This window comes from Ranitomeya variabilis, chromosome 2, assembly GCF_051348905.1.
Source record: "Ranitomeya variabilis isolate aRanVar5 chromosome 2, aRanVar5.hap1, whole genome shotgun sequence".
Classification (NCBI taxonomy): Eukaryota; Metazoa; Chordata; class Amphibia; order Anura; family Dendrobatidae; genus Ranitomeya; species Ranitomeya variabilis.
In genome coordinates this window covers 293,336,820-293,351,065 of record NC_135233.1, presented here as the reverse complement: position 1 = coordinate 293,351,065, position 14,246 = coordinate 293,336,820, and the positions used below count along the sequence as shown (strand labels likewise).

The 14,246-nt window shown below is 41.9% G+C and overlaps 2 long non-coding RNA genes across 2 annotated transcripts; one reads left to right on the top strand and one right to left on the bottom strand.

Moving 5' to 3' along the window:
- Positions 1 to 4,668: 4,668 nt before the first annotated feature.
- On the bottom strand, positions 4,669 to 9,740 carry LOC143809357 (uncharacterized). The gene is made up of 4 exons (XR_013222231.1): positions 9,237 to 9,740; positions 6,877 to 6,927; positions 5,021 to 5,096; positions 4,669 to 4,786 (listed from the first exon to the last, which is right to left on the bottom strand). It is a non-coding gene; the product is annotated as an uncharacterized LOC143809357 (long non-coding RNA).
- Positions 9,741 to 11,325: 1,585 nt separating this feature from the next.
- LOC143809356 (uncharacterized) lies at positions 11,326 to 13,404 on the top strand. The gene is made up of 3 exons (XR_013222230.1): positions 11,326 to 11,594; positions 11,671 to 12,327; positions 12,544 to 13,404. It is a non-coding gene; the product is annotated as an uncharacterized LOC143809356 (long non-coding RNA).
- The last annotated feature ends 842 nt before the right edge of the window (positions 13,405 to 14,246 follow it).

Below are 14,246 nucleotides of genomic sequence, written 5' to 3'. Positions count from 1 at the left end.
GGAGTTATGCATGGGATTTATTTAGAAGTATTAGTGGAGCGCCCCCAGACGCAGGGCCGCAGGGTACTCGGTACCGGGCCTCTCTGTCTCAGTTCTGGGGTTGTTACGGTGGCTGGACCCGGTCCGTGACCCTGCTAAAGGGCGTCCAATGAAAGGTGTAGGTGGTAGGTGCGTGGTGCCGGTCACAATGAATGACGAGGACACAGGGTTGCAGTCTCTTTACCTCTTTACTGAAGGTTTCAAAATCCTCAATCCAAAGTACTGTTAACAGGGCTGTCTGAGACCGGTCGGTCCGATGGCACCTCCAGAGTTCCCTTTGCAGGTGGAAATCTGTGCCTACCTTCTAGCGCCTGTGTGTTGTAGTACTTCCCTGCTGAGCACCACGGGATAGTCCTCACAACTGTTGTGTCTGCTTCTGATGCTATTTCCCACAACTTATGTCTGTTCTGATGTTCTTCCCCGTCCCCCAGATGATATGGATAGGACGCACCCGTATGACGGGTAGGCCTGGAGTTCTTCTGGGACCCTAGTGACGCCCCTCTCCCACAGTTGCCCCTATGTCTGCTTAGGTGATTTAGGTGAGACAGCCAACCTAAAATTACCTGTCCTGCCATTGGTTTGAAGTAATGCCTGGAGCCCAATACTTCATCAGCGTTCCGGCCACCGGCTACGCGCCTCAATAGGATGTTGCCTCGGTCTTGCAGCACGACTCCTACTGGTGTTATCTCCTTTTTGCTTTGATCTCGTTTCTCACTCTCCACAATAAACCTCGCTTCTTGTCCTTTCTTGAGATACCGCCGCGATGTAGTGCAGGCGCGGTTCCTTAACGTTCTTTCCTTTTCGCTAGGCCTCTGTCAGGATCCCACCCCTGACAGGGACCCCCCTGAATCTTCACCTGCAACACCCTCTGCCACAGGATGTTGCCTGGTTCCAACCCAGTCAGCTTCTGTCTAACTTTCTATCCAACTCCCAGTTTTACCAGATTGTGAGGAGTGGCCTAATACATAGCACCCTTAGCTCCCTCTGGGGGCCAGACTATGAAGTGTATTGGTGTCTGTGATACCTGGTCAGGTGAACTCCTTCAGTGCCATCAGACGTACCATCACTCCCCTTAGCAGCGGAGCATCAGTACTGCAACGACCAGGACTCTGGGGCGCTGCATTAGTATATTGAACAATTGTTCAAACTTTAGGAATAGCAAAAAAAAGCTAGTGTTGAGCAAGTGTGCTTGGTACTCGAGATTTCCGAGCATGCACAAATGTTCTCCGAGTATTTTGGGCATGCTCATAGATTATGTTTTTGTACCCGCAGCTGCATGATTTGCAGCTGTTAGACAGCCTGAATACATATGGGGATTGCCTGTTTGTTAGGGAATCCCCACATGTATTCAGGCTGTCTAGAAGCCGTATATCATGCAGCTGTGGAAGCACAAACATAATCTACGAACATGCCCAAGATACTCGGAGAACACCCGAGCATGCTCGGAAAACTTGAGTAACGAGCACACTCGCTCATCAATAATGCCAGCCATTTATTAACAATATTATATATGACTTTGGTCAGATATACAGTGCATAATTAAAAAGTGTCTCAATTATTTTCAGAAAATTCACTCTAGTTGGTAAATGGCGTGTGAAGGTTTACAGAAATGTTTTTTCATATGATAATACCTCTAGTGTCACATGAAGGAAGCACTTGAAATAAATGGTCTATCATTGCTGCTTGCTGAATACTGTATAACATTCAATAAGACATTAATACAATTTTATATATATTAAATGTGCGCTAAGTGTTCTCTAAAAGTAGTTTTCATTTAATACTGTAGATTATATACATTTTTTCATTATTCTATTTCTCCATTTCTTTATCGAAGGGTAAGGTTAATGGGGATTCAGGAAAAAAAAAAAGTATGGTTCGATTAAAAACACCCAGGAAATATGTGTTGTATAAAGCATAAGGAAAAATCATCCCTGTGGGATTGATGATTAAAATAAGTTGGTAGCAAACTTTAGTGTAACTGTCTTTCCTAAAAAGTGAACATAAAGTTTTTCTAGTCTTTTAGTGTCTTTGGGAGTCATAACGGTTTCCTGAATTTCCCCTAAATTAGATTTTCAATGTCTATTTACATTACACTGCTTCAATGACCTAAGGGTAACTTAGTCAATATATTTGCTTCCTTTTTATGCGAAACATCAATATGTTCTTATGTTGACATTTCCTATTTCTCAGCTTCCAATATTGGAAGCTGGCTAATCTATTCCTAGAAGTTAAGCTTCAATATTTCTTGCATGTAAGTCTTATATGTGAGTCTGCCATGTAATTTTCTTTTTCTGAATGTGCTTGATTTTTAAACTTAAAGGGAATCTGTCAGTAGGATTTTGCTATGTAATCTGAAGACAGCATGATTAAAGGGTTAAAACACTGAATTCAGGAGTTTGTCACTTATCAGGCCGTGTGCTGTTGCTCATTTACAATGAAGGTTTTATCACTAGGATATTATCACTGCCAGACTGGTGCTCATATGAACCGTTGTCCGACCATGCCCATGCCTCTGACAAACAGCTAAATGTCAATAGAAAATATACATACAGAGCCTGGCGTTGCTGGGGACAGTTTTCTTGTGCTTCATGCAAAGCACAAAAATAAAAAAAAATCAAGCACATTCATAAAAAGAAAATTACATGGCAGATTCGCATATAAGACTTACATGCAAGAAATATTGAAGCTTAACTTGTAGAAATTGTGACACAACTGCTTCACCAAGGGAACCAAGTGATGCACCCTTGGAATCAGGGAATTTCAGGTAATAATTAAAAAAAATGCATTTAAAAAAAAAAAATGTTCATGTTTAAAAAATAGTCTAGGTTTACGTTATATGACTTTTATTTTCACCATATAAACAGTTTAGAAGGAATCTTTTACCCCATCTAATAGCAGCATGATGTAGGAACAAAGACCCTGGTTCCAGTGATCTCTAACTTACTCGGCAGCATGTTGGATCTTTTTTTTATATATAAAATGACTTTTATCTGCTCTGAATACCCTGTATAACCCCATCCACACCAGTGATTGGCAGCTTTATGCCTACGCACAGTGTACATAAACAACTGTTAATCAGTGGTGGGGCTTGTTTCACACAGATGTCCTGAATGTGGAGGACTACTTAGCAGACTTACAAGTCCTCTAGGGATATTCTCCTGCTGATGAATCAGTGGTGTTGTCAAAACTACAGAAAACAACCCAGTAAGTGACACATTGTTAAAATAAGGGTATCAAGTTGATGCCTTTTAATGGCTAACTGAAGAGTCAATAACAAATAGCAATCATTTGAGAATACTCAGGTCTCTTCATTAGGCATAACATAACAGATATCCGAAGAGTCACAAATTCATAGACAACAGGATACAGGAATAGTGCAGTAAATAAGACAAATTTCTATATCCAGGTGTGTGTGTGTGTGTGTATATATATATATATATATATATATATATATATATATACATATACAGTGCAGACCAAAAGTTTGGACACACCTTCTCATTTAAAGATTTTTCTGTATTTTCATGACTATGAAAATTGTACATTCACATTGAAGGCATCAAAACTGTGAATTAACACATGTGGAATTATATGCTTAATTTCAGTTGCTTCACACTTTTTTGTTATGTCTTATATTCTAGGTTCTTCAAAGTAGCCACCTTTTGCTTTGATGACTGCTTTGCACACTCTTGGCATTCTCTTCATCCTTTTCAAGAGGTAGTCACCAGGAATGGTCTTCCAACAATCTTGAAGGAGTTTCCAGAGATGCTTAGCACTTGTTGGCCCTTTTGCCTTCACTCTGCGGTCCAGCTCACCCCAAACCATCTCGATTGGGTTCAGGTCTGGTGACTGTGAAGGCCAGGTCATCTGGCATAGCACCCCATCACTCTCTTTCTTGGTCAAATAGCCCTTACACAGCCTGGAGGTGTGTTTGGGGTCATTGTCCTGTTGAAAAATAAATGATAGTCCAACTAAATGCAAACCGGATGGAATAGCATGCCGTTGCAAGATGCTGTGGTAGCCATGCTGGTTCAGTATGCCTTCAATTTTGAATAAATCCCCATCAGTGTCACCAGCAAAGCACTCCCACACCATCACACCTCCTTCTCCATGCTTCACTGTGGGAACCAGGCATGTAGAGGCCATCCGTTCACCTTTTCTGTGATGCATAAAGACACGGTGGTTGGAACCAAAGATCTCAAATTTGGACTCATCAGACCAAAGCACAGATTTCCACTGGTCTAATGTCAATTCCTTGTGTTCTTTAGCCCAAACAAGTCTCTTCTGCTTGTTGTCTATCCTTAGCAGTGGTTTCCTAGCAGCTATTTTACTATGAAGGCCTGCTGCACAAAGTCTCCTCTTAACAGTTGTTGTAGAGATGTGTCTGCTGCTAGAACTCTGTGTGGCATTGACCTGGTCTCTTATCTGAACTGCTGTTAACCTATGATTTCTGAGGCTGGTGACTCGGATAAACTTAACCTCAGAAGCAGAGGTGACTCTTGGTCTTCCTTTCCTGAGGCGGTCCTCATGTGAGCCAGTTTCTTTGTAGCGCTTGATGGTTTTTGCCACTGCACTTGGGGACACTTTCAAAGTTTGCCCAATTTTTCAGACTATAAAGTAGAATAATCACTGCACTCATATGGTTTTTTGTTTGCTCCAAGTGAAAAAGTTTATTTAGACAATAGTGGTGGTGAAGCGATAGGCACAAAAACGTTTCGGCCAACTCGTGGCCTTGATCACAATATCGCTGTAATAAAATAGAAAAATAATAAATTACAAACTATATACAATATATACAATTACAAAGGCCTATATACATACTAAAGAATACATGTCATGGATAATCACCATAAACCTATAAAGATCCCAAAATAAAGTACATGTTACATCTGGTAAACATTGTATAATGCCTGGACATGAGAAGGATGGTTTCTAGAGACAGAACATATAATCCCCAGATCGGTAAGACAAATGAACATACCCTATTGGGACGTTTCACTAGACTAGGTATACTGTGAGGCCGTGATGGTTATTGTTATGGACACAGTTGTATGAACCTGTCAAGGATGATACAGAGTAATAGACAATGAGAGAGGTATATATATGGTACACATGGATAATCAAGGAAATTAGAATCTCACCCACTATGGTGATGAACATGCAGAAGTGTCCTAAGGGTTATGTAAAAATAGCAGTTCTGTATTATTATTTGAAGTGAGGCAAATATCGTTCACCCTCAATCCATGTTATTTGTGTTGTGATAACATGGGGTAACTAGTGCTGTGGTGCCGTGGAGTCATATACTCTAAGTATAGTGGAGCTATAGTGCCTCTATACTTGCTAATGGTGAATACGACTGTGAGGTTCTTAGTGACATGATTATATACTTGCCAGTGTATTGCTGATGTAGCTCAAGCCAAGTACACAGTAGTAATAGTTTAGTATTAGATGGTATAGCTGTAAAGAAATGATGGTATAGATTATGATGTCTATGGTCAGGTAGCACACGTTGCCAGTGTATAAGTAAACTATAGATATGTAGTACCTGTCTCATATGAGAAATGTAATATGCCAAATGTGGCTGGAGGGTTCCTGTGTCGTTTTTTATGTGTCTCCAAAGAAACAGGAGAGGATAGAGCTATAAGACAGAAAGAAAGGTGAGGCTACAGTGTAACGCAACAAGTGACTTATCTGATGGTGTGTTGAAGTCTCACATCCGTCGGTAGATAATTTCGGTATGCTGCACAGGGAGCCAACATGGGTGGATTGGTGGGAGCAGGCCGACACAGTCCGTGTCTAGGCTGTAGGAGCTAGTGCTGGATGAAAAAACGCTGCTTGTTATAGGGCTCCAGCCGGTCATGTGACCGGATAAGTGTTGTGCACGCTGGCAGCTGCGCAGTGTGCACTAGGAAGAGGAGAGCAGGATCACTCCCCTGGCATCTGCGCACTGTGTTCTAGGGAGAGGAAAGCAGGGTCATGTGACCAGAGCATTGTTGAAAGTGCTGGCACCTGCGCAGTGAGTCATAGGCAGAGAAGAGCAGGATCGCTCCCCTGACATTTGCACAGTGTATTCTAGGGAGAGGAGAGCAGGTTCGCTCGCCCAGCGCCTGCGCAGTATGCTATAAATAGGAGAGAGCAGAAACGCCATGCAGGGAGTCACATGTAGGTGCATGCGTGGTGTGTACTAGAATAGGTACTGTAGAGAAGAGAACAGTGATATCCCTGAATGTTTCACTGATTGGCCAAATGTGTGAGCGCTTAGATAAGGATGGCTAAATCAATATTGTCTTCTGTCTCCACAATATAGGCTAAACCGAAATGCGGACTGGATGAATCATAGGTGACAGTTGCGCACATGCCCCTATTCTGGTTGGGGATATAATGTTATAGTATAGTATTGCTGCATATCAATCCATAGTGTGGTAGTACCTGTAGGCTATCAGAAATTAATTTTAATGCAGGTAAATGATGAAAAAGGGGTTAGAATTAAACGGCCAACACATAGTATACATATACATAAATTCACAGTAAATAAATTATGGTAGGAGTCCAACTCTTATAAAAGAAAAAATGAAGAATAAAAGAAAAGAAATTAAAAGAAATGGGGGGAGGGGGGAAGAAAATGAAATGAAAAAATGAATGAAAAAAATGAATGAAATTGGGAAAAATGCAAAAATGAATGAAAGAACTGATGGGATTAAAAATAAACTAATGAAGGGTGGTAAGGAAGGGGAAAAGAACTGAAAAAACTAAAAAAAACTAAAAAAACTAAAAACTGAAAAAACTGAAAAAGTAAAAAATGAAACTTATATGGGGTCTAGTGGGTATGGGTCTTACCGTCTTGGGTATGCAGGTTGTAGCGGTAATATGTGCAAGGGGTTAGTTCATCTAGAAGGAATATAATTAGATTAGCCAATCTATTTCACGGTTTAGGCCTCGTGGATGAAGGGTATCAAGAGTATAAATCCAAAACGTTTCGCGTTGTTTGAGTAACTTAACATGGTCACCACCTCTCCTGGGATGGGGGACTTTTTCCACGACCTGAAACCTAAGTTGAGCCACATTGTGTTTCGCCTCCTTAAAATGTAAGGGTAGGGGAAGCCATAACTTCTCACAACGAATCGTAGATTTGTGGCTAGATATGCGATCTCTTACTGCCTGGGTGGTCTCCCCTACATATAATAGCCCACAGGGACATTTTATAATGTAGACCACAAAGTTTGTCTCACAGGTGTAATAGTCCTTGATTGGATATGATTTGCCAGTCCGGGGGTGCACCACTTCATTACCTTTGATCACATTCGAACAACTCATGCAGTTCAAGCAAGGGAAGGTGCCTGTACGTTTTTGTCCAGTCAATGTCCTGGTCAGTGGTGTTTTTTGTGTACCCAGGTCTGCCCGTACTACCCTGTCCCGTATGTTTTTTGGTCTTCTAGTACACATGAGTGGCGGTTCCTTGAAGATGGAAATAGTGGGATAGGCCTTACTCAAGAGTGGCCAATGTCCTCGAATTAGGTTGTGTATCCTCTGCATTGTCGGGTGGTGGTTATGTACAAAGGGAAGTCTGGGATTTTTTGGGCCTACTGTCACGTTCTCAGTTTCATTGAGGGCTTTAGTGGACTCCGTATTGAGGAGGTTAGTGGGATAATTCCGGGCCTTAAACTTGTTGGACATCTCTTGTATCCTATTGGCCCTCACTGAGGGATTGGAAACTATTCTGGTTACTCTTTTGAACTGAGATCTGGGAAGACTATTTCTCGTGGATCTAGGATGACAGCTATTATACAGTAGGAGGCTGTTGCAGTCGGTCGGTTTGGTATATATATCTGTACTCAGGTTACCATTGGAATTCTTGAGTATTTTAGTGTCTAAGAATGTGATCTCATTGTTATGGTATAATAATGTGAATGATAGTTCAGGTCTGATGGTGTTGATGGCGTTGTAAAATTCATGGAGGCTGCTATGGTCATCCCGCCATATGCAAAAAATGTCATCGATGTACCTGTACCATGTTAATGCATGATGTTGGAAAAGGGAGTTAGGGTACACAAATTCACGTTCGAATCGATCCATATAGAGATTAGCATATGCCGGGGCCACGTTTGACCCCATAGCGGTCCCGCATGTCTGTACAAAAAAATCGTCCTCAAATAGGAAAAAATTCTCCCTGAGTACCAGGTTCAATAGATCAAGATACAGTCCCTGGGAGTCCTGGTCGATGTTGGCTTCTTGTAAAGTGAGTACGACGGCTTCAATACCCTTGTCATGTGTGATGGAGGTGTACAAGCTGTTAACATCCAGTGTACATAAAAGGCTATCTGGGGGGATGTTGGCAATATTGTGGATTTTATCCAGGAAATCACCGGTATCCAATATGAATGATCTAGTCCGCCGGGTGTATGGTGTAAGTAGCTTCTCCAGAAATATGGAGAGGGGATTGAGTATGGAGTCTGTTGATGCCACTATAGGACGGCCAGGGGGGTTTTGAAGATTTTTGTGGATTTTGGAAAGAATGTACAGTACCGGAGTTACAGGGTGATGGTTAATGAGAAAAGTTTTTGTTTTGGTGTCAATAGTTTTAAGGTCCACATATTTGTTGACCACCATGTTGATTTTTTGTCGTATGGAATACGTGGGGTCAGTCTGTAGTTTTTTGTAGGTGTTTGTATCAGAAAGTTGTCTCCTGACCTCTGTTGTATAGTGTTCCTTGTTCATAACCACGATGGCTCCCCCCTTGTCGGCTGGTTTGATAACGATGTTTCTATTCTCACTAAGTGAATCTAAGGCCTGTTTTTCGTGGGAGTTAAGGTTATGGCACACAGGGAGGAAGCCAAGGCGCTGATCATGTATAGTCCTTTTGATGTCTCTGTCGAGGAGATTGACAAAGGTCTCCACGGCATGATTGGATTTAGGTGGAACAAAGGTGTTTGGGTTCCTAAGGCCCAGAGTCCCTATAGTAATTTTAGGTTCATCTCTATGGTCTGACAATGTACCTATTCTATTAAGTATAGGATTGGGGGTTTCCTCAAAGTGTACTTTTAATCTTATGTTTCTGTAGAACCGCTGAAGGTCTTTCTCTAATTGGAAAGAATCCCATCTGGGGGTTGGGCAAAAAGATAGCCCCATGTTCAGGACCTTCAATTCAAGGGGAGAAAGTACATAGTTAGAGATATTCACTACAGAGTTGGAACTCCTACCTGTGATCGCAGTGTCATGTGACGATCCCCGTTTCTTCTTCCTTGCCCTCCTTGTTGGCGTGCGTTTTGGCCTAAAAAACGTGGAGTTGCTGTTTGGGCTCCACCAGTCTCGCTGCCTGATCCTGCCGAGGAGCCCCCGGTTGGCGAGGAGCCCCCTGAGGGGTAGTTCCCCCCTGGTGTGCGTCGGTATCTTGGTCTTGTTCGTCGGGGAAATGGGTCCTCCCATTTGTACACTCTATTTGAAAGATAGTCCTCAGTATCTCTTTGGAATTTCGTACGTTTTCTCTCTTCTAGAGTTCTTTGGTGTGTTGCTAGTATGGAGTCCACTTTGCTTTTAAGTGTAGAGAATTCAGAGTTACTGAGGGTAGATGTTAGTTGTGTCTCGATGCTAGTGATTTTCTCCTCGGTACTTTTAATCGCTTCCTGTAGATATTCAATAGTCAATAGGATAATGTCCAATGAGCATTTGTTCAAGATTTTCTGAAAAGTGGCACAGTATTGTTCATTGTCAGCGAACAAGGTTGGGCACAGGTTGCAACGTAAACCTCGTGGAATTTTGGCTTGTCGGTGATATTCCCCTAGGGTTGCACAATGTAGATCATACCCAATGAGTTTCTTCCTCTCCTTCTCCCAATCCCTCGATTTTATGTCCTTGCTTGGTAGATGGAGAAAATCTGTGTTAGTCTTTATTTTGGATAAGATGGTAGAACTTGTGTTGTCATCATAGGCGTAGGTCTCGGTTGACATGGATTCGGTCGGTGCTTAAAGCTCAAAAGTAGATACTGTAGAGGGCGTAGAAAGCTAGCACTCGACTAATGTGGTTCACGGTGCCAGTGAAAGGGGCCTTAGGTCCCATAAATCATAAAGTAGAATAATCACTGCACTCATATGGTTTTTTGTTTGCTCCAAGTGAAAAAGTTTATTTAGACAATAGTGGTGGTGAAGCGATAGGCACAAAAACGTTTCGGCCAACTCGTGGCCTTGATCACAATATCGCTGTAATAAAATAGAAAAATAATAAATTACAAACTATATACAATATATACAATTACAAAGGCCTATATACATACTAAAGAATACATGTCATGGATAATCACCATAAACCAATAAAGATCCCAAAATAAAGTACATGTTACATCTGGTAAACATTGTATAATGCCTGGACATGAGAAGGATGGTTTCCAGAGACAGAACATATAATCCCCAGATCGGTAAGACAAATGAACATACCCTATTGGGACGTTTCACTAGACTAGGTATACTGTGAGGCCGTGATGGTTATTGTTATGGACACAGTTGTATGAACCTGTCAAGGATGATACAGAGTAATAGACAATGAGAGAGGTATATATATGGTACACATGGATAATCAAGGAAATTAGAATCTCACCCACTATGGTGATGAACATGCAGAAGTGTCCTAAGGGTTATGTAAAAATAGCAGTTCTGTATTATTATTTGAAGTGAGGCAAATATCGTTCACCCTCAATCCATGTTATTTGTGTTGTGATAACATGGGGTAACTAGTGCTGTGGTGCCGTGGAGTCATATACTCTAAGTATAGTGGAGGTATAGTGCCTCTATACTTGCTAAAGGTGAATACGACTGTGAGGTTCTTAGTGACATGATTATATACTTGCCAGTGTATTGCTGATGTAGCTCAAGCCAAGTACACAGTAGTAATAGTTTAGTATTAGATGGTATAGCTGTAAAGAAATGATGGTATAGATTATGATGTCTATGGTCAGGTAGCACACGTTGCCAGTGTATAAGTAAACTATAGATATGTAGTACCTGTCTCATATGAGAAATGTAATATGCCAAATGTGGCTGGAGGGTTCCTGTGTCGTTTTTTATGTGTCTCCAAAGAAACAGGAGAGGATAGAGCTATAAGACAGAAAGAAAGGTGAGGCTACAGTGTAACGCAACAAGTGACTTATCTGATGGTGTGTTGAAGTCTCACATCCGTCGGTAGATAATTTCGGTATGCTGCACAGGGCAATACACTGTGCAAATGTCAGGGGAGCGATCCTGCTCTTCTCTGCCTATGACTCACTGCGCAGGTGCCAGCACTTTCAACAATGCTCTGGTCACATGACCCTGCTTTCCTCTCCCTAGAACACAGTGCGCAGATGCCAGGGGAGTGATCCTGCTCTCCTCTTCCTAGTGCACACTGCGCAGCTGCCAGCGTGCACAACACTTATCCGGTCACATGACCGGCTGGAGCCCTATAACAAGCAGCGTTTTTTCATCCAGCACTAGCTCCTACAGCCTAGACACGGACTGTGTCGGCCTGCTCCCACCAATCCACCCATGTTGGCTCCCTGTGCAGCATACCGAAATTATCTACCGACGGATGTGAGACTTCAACACACCATCAGATAAGTCACTTGTTGCGTTACACTGTAGCCTCACCTTTCTTTCTGTCTTATAGCTCTATCCTCTCCTGTTTCTTTGGAGACACATAAAAAACGACACAGGAACCCTCCAGCCACATTTGGCATATTACATTTCTCATATGAGACAGGTACTACATATCTATAGTTTACTTATACACTGGCAACATGTGCTACCTGACCATAGACATCATAATCTATACCATCATTTCTTTACAGCTATACCATCTAATACTAAACTATTACTACTGTGTACTTGGCTTGAGCTACATCAGCAATACACTGGCAAGTATATAATCATGTCACTAAGAACCTCACAGTCGTATTCACCTTTAGCAAGTATAGAGGCACTATACCTCCACTATACTTAGAGTATATGACTCCACGGCACCACAGCACTAGTTACCCCATGTTATCACAACACAAATAACATGGATTGAGGGTGAACGATATTTGCCTCACTTCAAATAATAATACAGAACTGCTATTTTTACATAACCCTTAGGACACTTCTGCATGTTCATCACCATAGTGGGTGAGATTCTAATTTCCTTGATTATCCATGTGTACCATATATATACCTCTCTCATTGTCTATTACTCTGTATCATCCTTGACAGGTTCATACAACTGTGTCCATAACAATAACCATCACGGCCTCACAGTATACCTAGTCTAGTGAAACGTCCCAATAGGGTATGTTCATTTGTCTTACCGATCTGGGGATTATATGTTCTGTCTCTGGAAACCATCCTTCTCATGTCCAGGCATTATACAATGTTTATTATTTTGGGATCTTTATTGGTTTATGGTGATTATCCATGACATGTATTCTTTAGTATGTATATAGGCCTTTGTAATTGTATATATTGTATATAGTTTGTAATTTATTATTTTTCTATTTTATTACAGCGATATTGTGATCAAGGCCACGAGTTGGCCGAAACGTTTTTGTGCCTATCGCTTCACCACCACTATTGTCTAAATAAACTTTTTCACTTGGAGCAAACAAAAAACCATATGAGTGCAGTGATTATTCTACTTTATGATTTATGGGACCTAAGGCCCCTTTCACTGGCACCGTGAACCACATTAGTCGAGTGCTAGCTTTCTACGCCCTCTACAGTATCTACTTTTGAGCTTTAAGCACCGACCGAATCCATGTCAACCGAGACCTACGCCTATGATGACAACACAAGTTCTACCATCTTATCCAAAATAAAGACTAACACAGATTTTCTCCATCTACCAAGCAAGGACATAAAATCGAGGGATTGGGAGAAGGAGAGGAAGAAACTCATTGGGTATGATCTACATTGTGCAACCCTAGGGGAATATCACCGACAAGCCAAAATTCCACGAGGTTTACGTTGCAACCTGCGCCCAACCTTGTTCGCTGACAATGAACAATACTGTGCCACTTTTCAGAAAATCTTGAACAAATGCTCATTGGACATTATCCTATTGACTATTGAATATCTACAGGAAGCGATTAAAAGTACCGAGGAGAAAATCACTAGCATCGAGACACAACTAACATCTACCCTCAGTAACTCTGAATTCTCTACACTTAAAAGCAAAGTGGACTCCATACTAGCAACACACCAAAGAACTCTAGAAGAGAGAAAACGTACGAAATTCCAAAGAGATACTGAGGACTATCTTTCAAATAGAGTGTACAAATGGGAGGACCCATTTCCCCGACGAACAAGACCAAGATACCGACGCACACCAGGGGGGAACTACCCCTCAGGGGGCTCCTCGCCAACCGGGGGCTCCTCGCCAACCGGGGGCTCCTCGGCAGGATCAGGCAGCGAGACTGGTGGAGCCCAAACAGCAACTCCACGTTTTTTAGGCCAAAACGCACGCCAACAAGGAGGGCAAGGAAGAAGAAACGGGGATCGTCACATGACACTGCAATCACAGGTAGGAGTTCCAACTCTGTAGTGAATATCTCTAACTATGTACTTTCTCCCCTTGAATTGAAGGTCCTGAACATGGGGCTATCTTTTTGCCCAACCCCCAGATGGGATTCTTTCCAATTAGAGAAAGACCTTCAGCGGTTCTACAGAAACATAAGATTAAAAGTACACTTTGAGGAAACCCCCAATCCTATACTTAATAGAATAGGTACATTGTCAGACCATAGAGATGAACCTAAAATTACTATAGGGATTCTGGGCCTTAGGAACCCAAGCACCTTTGTTCCACCTAAATCCAATCATGCCGTGGAGACCTTTGTCAATCTCCTCGACAGAGACATCAAAAGGACTATACATGATCAGCGCCTTGGCTTCCTCCCTGTGTGCCATAACCTTAACTCCCACGAAAAACAGGCCTTAGATTCACTTAGTGAGAATAGAAACATCGTTATCAAACCAGCCGACAAGGGGGGAGCCATCGTGGTTATGAACAAAGAACACTATACAACAGAGGTCAGGAGACAACTTTCTGATACAAACACCTACAAAAAACTACAGACTGACCCCACGTATTCCATACGACAAAAAATCAACACGGTGGTCAACAAATATGTGGACCTTAAAACTATTGACACCAAAACAAAAACTTTTCTCATTAACCATCACCCTGTAACTCCGGTACTGTACATTCTT